Below are 8,911 nucleotides of genomic sequence, written 5' to 3'. Positions count from 1 at the left end.
AATCAATGAATTTTGCACATATAAGCCCAAGTATGTACTCATCACCTCGCGTATACGGCTTTTCACAATTCACAAAAAAGCATATAAGACTCGATGCCTAAGGGGTAATTCCCCCACTCGAGGTTAAGCAAGATATTTACCTCGCTTCGCAACCAAATTCAAGATTCCAATAAACCTTTGCCTCACGAATTCGTGTCCGAACGCTTCAAATGTAGTCACAAACAATTCAATATACTCAATACGAATCGTAGGAATTAATTCCATATGAAATTACTAATATTCCGTATTAAATCAGAAATTCATTTTAAAAATCGACAGTGGGGCCCACGTTTCGAATCGCGAAAAAAAATTATGAAATCCGAACACCCGTTCCGATACGAGTTCAACCATATAAAAATTATCGAATTCCGACAACGGATTGCCCTTCAAATCTTCAATTAAAGTATTTGAAGATTTCTACCATTTTCAACCCAATCTTTACCCATTTGAACTCAACAATCTTCCCACAAACCTTATTGGTACAAGCATGTATATCTATTACTCTCACATCCAAGAATCATCTTACTAATTACCCATTTCCTATTGGATTTCAAAATTGAAGAATTGGGAAAATTAATTCTTACCTCTTTGAAGCCTTAGCAACCCTTTGATATGATTCCAAGGTTTGATTCAAGGAAGAGTAGTGAAATCTTTAGTTCTCCCCTTTCCTCTCTCTTGCATCGCTCTCCCTTCTCTCTAAAACACCAAAATTGCCCCAAAAATAAACCCCAATCGAGTTAAATGAAATGGGGTTCGGGTCATAAAAAACCCATTTTTGTACAGTCGCAGCGCGTGGGGTGCCGCGAGGTGCGGGGCGGCTGTGCAAAAAGTGTCTGGAAATGAAATTTTGGAGCGTTCTGGAATTTTCCACAGGCGTGGTAGTACAAATTCTGCCAGCGTTTGGTAATTTTGTCATAACGTATTGTAGATGTGTCCAAATGATGAACTCTTTGAAGCGTTAGAAACTAGACTCGAATATCTTTCATTTGATAGGTTGTCCATAACTTAACTCCTTACATATATGTAGATATGCTCGTCCAAAGTTTGGTCTTGTGCGTACTCATTTGGAACTTTAGTCTATTATGAAATTTTCCAACTTGGCTTAGACTTAGGACTCTCCTTCGACCCCATATCACTTATAATATTCGTCGTACACTTATTATCATATCCAATAGGTATCCATCATATTGTTAGTCCTCGTCCCCAAACAAAATAATATAATTAGAACACATCAACTTTCTATTTTCGCCAAAATGCGCTGAATTGTTCTACGGGCTTCCAACTCCAATTCCAGACATACGCCTAAGTCCGAAATCACCATACGAAGCTATTGGAACCCTCAAAGTTCCATTATGGGGTCGTTTGCACAAAAGTCAAACTCCGGTCAACTCTTTTCATTTAAGCTTCCAAAATAAGAATATATTGTTCTTTCAATTAAATCTCGAATCATCCGAAAACCAAACTCGACCGCTTGTGCAAGTCATAATACACATTACAAAGCTTCTCGAGGTCTTAAGCTGCTAAAGTCCTTACATTCTCCACCTCTTAAACAAACGTTCGCCCTCGAACGTGCTAAGAATTATTATGAGGTTACCAAATTGATGATTTTACTTTTACACATATACTCAAGGTTGATCCCACGTTACCGCATTCAACATAAGCCCGACAACACCATCTCAATTGATATTATTTCTTTTATACATATTTGTAAACTTTAAGACCAATTTCTTACACTCCAAACATTTTCAAAAGGCCTGATTTTCACAACAACACAAGGTATTAGTCTCAAATGGATGTAGCAACTCGTGCCTACGCACACATCAACTTTCTTGATAGTGTTAAAGTACTTTGAAGTTTCTGTTTCTCGGGGTGTTACATTCTCCCCCGCTTAGGATCATTCGCCCTTGAAAGAGAAGTAGAGTCCGCCCTCAAACACATAACATAACTTTTCTCTTCTTTCGCACATATCAATCTCCCAAATTTTCTAACTCCCAAATTTTTCAAAAATTTCGGCAGAGTCTCCCCTGTAAATGGGCCTATCCACCTGTTAGAGTAACACAAAAATAACTCCTAACAACACATTCACAACCCAACAAAGCACCACAATGCATATATCAATAATACTAATCTCAGCATTACTATCACTGCATTATCATAATGATATCAGGACATGAAGCACATCATATGTATGCCCATCACCACATCTCTGGTCTTAAAAGCTATTCATAACTAATCCCAGCATCATCAATTAACCTCATATTAACCAAAACCTCATTTCGAATTTTCACAACACTGACAACAGAATGTGAGGCATGAATACCTCATAATTATTTATCCGAACTAATGAGTCACATTTTACGCCACCTGGGCACTCACCTCGTAGGCTAAAACCCAATAATTATAGCACAATTATGGCACAGAAACACATAAAAGAATTATCACATAAGCCTATGAGGCATAACTCCCTATTAGTACTATAGTACAAATTAAACTTCACAAAATTTAAACTCATAAAATTTTTATCACAAGGACCTCGTCCTCACATAACTTTCATCGCGGCTAGTAGCCCAGTTTAAATATTTCATCTTATATAAAAATGTGAGGATCTCGTCCTCAACTCCGAATCACAAGTATTTTGCACATTGTGCCAACTGAAATTTCAATTTACTTTCTTTATTCTTTTCAATAAATTTCGTAAATATTTTTCATAACATATAATGAACCCTCATACCGATAGGGTATATAATTCATAAAATTAGAATCAATTATGCTGAAACACAACAAACCCACTGTAATGAATAATAAAAATTACTTTTGGACTTATAGCCCTCAATGGTGCACAAAAATAAAAATGACAGACACGGGCTCACATCTTCAAATCTCCCAACAGGGATAAACATATAAGTGGATCAAAAAATTATGAAACTCACCCATAAGCGGAGCATAATAGGAGGACTCACCTCAATTTTCAAAACCGAATCAAATTAAGGAAAGACATTCTTTTCTAACAAATCAGGATCGTACCTGTAACGACACCATCTGGTGTAGTGGCCTCAGCCACACTATAGCAACGGGTCGGGCCTCCACCTCTTAGGCGCCCTCTACCGGCTTGTCCTCTACCACTAACCGGCTATGCACGTGGAGTATTAACTGGAATAAAGCTTGTAGCCTGAGTGTTCTGATGAAATCCACCACTCCCAAGTCTGGGACAATTTCTCTTGATGTAGATAGTATCACCACACTCATAACAACCCCTCTGCGGGTTCAGCTGCTCATACGGAGTCTGTGCCGGATAACTGGAATAACCATTATAGGAACCCCATGCTGGTGGTGCATTAAAGAACTTACTGGAACACCCCGAGTATTCTGAAATTGTTTCCATGACCCCGTAATCCGATTGTTGATAGCGGACTCCCGTCACTTGGCGCGAAGCCATAGGACACATTCTAATGATCTACAATATTAACCTTCATCACTCGTACGACACCGGTCATAATACACCTCAAGCCATTTATTTGGCGCATGTCATCCTTGTGATAGTTAAACTCGCTTCCTCGAGTTTCTTGGATGCTAGTATGTACCCTTCCATAAATAAAAATCCTATACGAACCACATAGTCTCTAATACCACCAACTATCTTCAGATATGCATCCACCTCATGACCCTACCACAAGTAATTAAACCTTCTTAAGATCGTACTTATCAACCAGATGTCAGAACCTTCTGCACCCCAATGTGCACAACTGAATGATCTCTCAATACTTCTGCATCCTCGATCTGGACGACACATTGTAATAATAGTTGAGCAACCCTAGCTCCCTTATAACCCCTCTGTAGTATCACAAACCATTGGCGCATAGTTGATACCGAGTGCGCAACTTCAAACACGAGTGGATGCAAAAGAACATAAGATATATGCTTCAAGCTGAATAAATGTCGCACGATAAGGAACGAAAGAAGTGAAAATTTTTCCTACTAGCTCTGTAGCCTCTCGAAGATAAGTACAGACGTCTCCGTACCGATCCGCAAAACTCTACTAAAGTCGTTCATGACTCGTAGAACCTATGAACCTAGAGATCTGATACCAACTTGTCACGACCCAAAATCCTACCTTAGGCGTTGTGATAGCACCTAGTCTCTAAGACTAGGTAAGCCGATTTCAATTACATTTTTGAAGCCATTTTTTTAATAAGTAATAAAAACTAACAATGGAACAAATATGAATATACAACCTCCCAAGACTGGTAGTACTAAGTCACGAACTCTAACTGAATACATGATATGATCACGAGGACCGAATATACAATACTATTTGATAAACATTTAACCGTACAATGAAATGAAAAGACTCCAAGGGACTGCGACGACCAAACAGCTCTACCTTAAATCCTTACGATCCCACTTTACTCTGCCCAAATCCAATATCTCCAATACCTGGCTCTGCATAAAAATGTTTAGAAGTGTAGTATGAGTACACCACGGTCGGTACCTAGTAAGTATCAAGACTAACCTCAGTGGAGTAAAGACGAGGTACAGTCAAGACGCTCACTAGTCTAATAGCATGTGCAATATAACATACAAAATAATAGGAGACAGATAACAATAAGGGCAAAATAAAACAACCAGAGATATGCACAACAAGACAACAAGAACACCATTAATATTGCTCAATAATTAATGAATACAATTACACCCAATTAAAGTAATTCCTTCAAATAAATGTCTTTCACATATAGTTTTAGCAAGACAACAAGAACACCATTAATATTGCTCAACAATTAATAAATACAATTACACCAAATTAAATCAATTCCTTCCAATAAATGTCTTTCACATATAATTCTTCCAAATAACTCTTTTTCAAATATAATTTTCTCAAATGATTATCTTTCAATTATAATTCTTTCAATAAATCTCTTCAAATATAATTTCCTCAATTAATATCTCTCAAATACAATTCTTTCATATAATACTTTCTAAATAAAAATCCTTCCAAATAAATATTTTGAATATAATTCTTTCAATTGAAAAGTCACCATGTGACACCTCATTTCATAATCATAAAAATACGGGTCTCAGCCCATTTTTCGTAACCACGGGCCTCAACCCATTTTCATATTTTCACGATACTTCGTGCCCATAATTAAATCATCATATTTCTCCGGTACCTCGTACCCACTTTTCATATCACAGCTGCACGGACAATTCATGTGCCAATATTATTATCATATTTTTCCCGGCACCTCGTGCCCTCATTTCTTATCACAACTGCATGGACAATTCACATGCCAATATCCCCATTATTTACTCACAGCACCTCGTGCCCATATTTAATTTTACAATCCGCCTGGCAATAGCCACAGGCACTCAATTTTAAGATAAATCAGATTGTTATCAATTTACCAACATCAAGACAAATTACACAAGGTATAAAAATAAATACAAGAAAATCACAACATCACACAAAAATCACAAAACACCACAACTCCACTTCATCACATACTGTCCCTGACAATAGCCACCCTTATCGCTCCTATTGCCGCCCTTATCACTCCTATAGCCACCTATATCACGCCGCCCAGACAATATCAATAGCCATCCTTATCACTCCTATTGTCACCCTTATCGCTCCTATAACCACCCTTATCGCTTCGCCCAGACAATATTCCAACAAACACAATAACAGTGAAATGCCACCTTTAAACCCACATAATATCAACGGCAAAATTCCACCCTTATATCCCCAAAATAATAACTCACACAACACAACAATTTACATAGGAAATTATCTCTACAACATAATAGAATCAATTCATATCACAATTTTCCCAATGGCCACAACCAAAATTCCAAAGATACAACCAAATCAATTAATTTCACAATAAATAGTCGAAAGCCCCACACAATATGTATAACACTCTAAAATAATCAATAGAGATAGAAATTACTCAGCATAAAGCAAAGCCTTCATTAATCCAAATTTAGATAATTATATTAACACTTCTTCTTAACCTTGCTTAATTAATTATTTACATAGGGAAAATTCATATTGAAATTTAATTTCCAAGAAATATCAAACCAACAATACTCACGAAATTACATAAATTTTCAAGTAACAATCACATCAAATTGTCCTATAAAATAAATTCAACAACAAGGATTTAAGCATGGTAATAAATGATTTAATAAATACTAACAATTATCCAAATTACTACACAATTTACCTAAGACTTTAACTCAATGGATTTTGCACATACAAGCCCGAGTACATACTCGTCATCTCGCGTACACGGCTTTTCATATTTTACAAATAACATATAAGACTCGATGCCTAAGGGGTAATTCCCCCACTCGAGGTTAAGCATGACACTTACCTCGCTTCGCAACCAAATTCAAGATTCCAATAAACCTTTGCCTCTTGAATTCGTGTCCGAATGCTTCAAATCTAGTCACAAACAATTCAATATACTCAATACAAATCGTAGGATTTAATTCCAAATGAAATTTGCTATTATTCTGTATTAAAATCCAAAATTCATTTTAAAACTAGACAGTGGGGCCCATATTTTGAATCGCAGAAAAAATCACGAAATTTGCACATTCGTTCCGATACGAGTTCAACCATACAAAAATTATCGAATTTCGATATCGGATTGCCCTTCAAATCTTCAATTAAAGTATTTGAAGATTTCTACCATTTTCAACCCAATCTTTACCCATTTGAACTCAACAATCTTCCCACAAACCTTATTGGTAAAAGCATGTATTACTAATACTCTCACATCCAAGGATCATTGTAACGACCCGGCCAGTCGTTTTGAGAGTTAGAGCCCCGAACCTCTATTAACTACTTTCCCCATATCTATTTCTACTATTGTGACTTGCCGGGATGATTGGTTTTGAGTTTCGGAGTGTTTTGGGACACTTAGTCCCTAAATGAGAGCTTAAGCCTTAGAATTTGGACCGTAGTCGAAATTGTGTGAAGACGGTTCCATAATGGAATTCTGTCAGTTCCGTTAACTCCGTTAGGTGATTTTTGGACTTATGGGCATGTCCGGAATGTGTTTTGGGGGCCCGTAGCTCATTTAGGCTTGAAATAGCGAAAGTCAAAATTTTGGAGTTTTGGACCGGTAGTGAAAAGTTTGATATCGGGGTCGGAATCCGATTCCAAAAGTTGGAGTAGGTCCGTAGTGTTGAATATGACTTGTGTGCAAAATTTGGGGTCAATCAGACGTGACTGGTGTTTTAGGATTGGTTGGTATGTTTGGTTGAGGTCCTGTGCGGCTCGGATGAGTTTCGTGTACTTAACGGATAAAAAGTTGGATTAGTGTTGTTGCGGACCCGGCCCTCTTAAGTCATTTTCGCACCTGTGAAGGAAATTTCGCAGGTGCGGCGTCGCAGGTGCGGCATCGCAGGTGCGACCCAAGGTCCGCAGATGCGGAATAACTGGGCAGAAAAGGGGCAGTTTCGAGGGTTTGAAGTTCACTTCACAAATTTGATTGAGAGCTCGGTAGAAGGCGAAATTTGGAGAGATTTTCGGAGGTAGTTTTTGGGTACTGATTCTTAACTCCCTTATGGTTATATTCCACTAATCTATGATTGAATTCATCGTTTAAATTCGGATTTGGGGTGAAAATTTGAGAAAAGTTCTTAGGCCGAATTTTGGGGTTTTGATCGAGATTTTGGTGTCGGATTTTAGTAACTTTGATATGGTTAGACTCGTGAGTGAATGAGCTTTCGTATTTTATGACTTTTACCTGATTTCGAGAAGTGGGCCCCACAGGCAATTTTTGAGTTAAATTTCGGAATTTTCGTTAAATGTTGATTTCGTTAATTAGATGGGTCTATTATTGTTGTATATATGATACGTAATTTCTTTTGGCTAGATTTGGGCCATTCAGAGCCGGATATTCGTGGGAAAGGCATTGTGATTGATTAATTGAGCTTGACTCGAGGTAGTGGCTTGCCTAACATTGTGTGGGGGAAATCCCCTTAATATTTGGAACTATTGTGCTATGTGAGCGCCGTGTAGATGAGGTGACGAGTACGTACACGGACTAGTTGTGGAAACTCCGATTTTCTTACTGAGTAGCAACATGTTTTCCTGTTATTTTTAGTTATACCATTTAAATGAGTACTAATCTATTTTCATTCTTAATTGAGTTATTCCAGTATGTGTAGCTATCATGTTTAGTCTAATACAACGTGTCTACATGTCTTAATTGTTTATGTGAATTATGTGCAGCATGCTTAATGAATTTCCTGCTTCTTCCCTGACTGGTACTTAGTCTAAATTGTAAGAATTTCGTGATGTAGTTGTATTTCTATCATCCGCGCTGCATATTTACTTTGGGACTACCGAATGGTATTCCGAGAGATCCCCCTGCACATTTAGTTTGGGACTACGGAACGGTATTTTGGGAGATCCCCTTGCACATTTATTTTGGGACTATGGAATGGTATTCCGAGATATCCCCTTGCACATTTACGTTTGGGACTACTGGATAGTATCTCGGTAGATCCCCTGTTGTGTTTCCGTGTACTGAGCTGTTACCTTCTATGATTTCATTATTGTTAAATTTCAGCCTTTATTTTATTGCGGTATTACACTCTATATTGTTTTATTATATATTTACCAGTATGGCCCTGACCTCGTCACTACTCGACCGAGGTTAGGCTTGGCACTTACTAGGTACCGATTGTGGTGTACTCATGCTACTCTCTGCACATATTTTTCGTGTTCAGATCTAGTTGTACCTTATCAGCTGCACTATCAGTGAGCCGGGACAGCTTTGGAGACTTCAAGATATATCTGCCACATCTGCAGACCTCGGAGTCCCCTTCTACTCTTTCTCATGTCCATTATCTTCTG

Source organism: Nicotiana tabacum, chromosome 24 (genome assembly GCF_000715075.1).
Source record: "Nicotiana tabacum cultivar K326 chromosome 24, ASM71507v2, whole genome shotgun sequence".
Lineage (NCBI taxonomy): Eukaryota > Viridiplantae > Streptophyta > Magnoliopsida > Solanales > Solanaceae > Nicotiana > Nicotiana tabacum.
Note: the sequence above shows the minus strand (reverse complement) of the source record.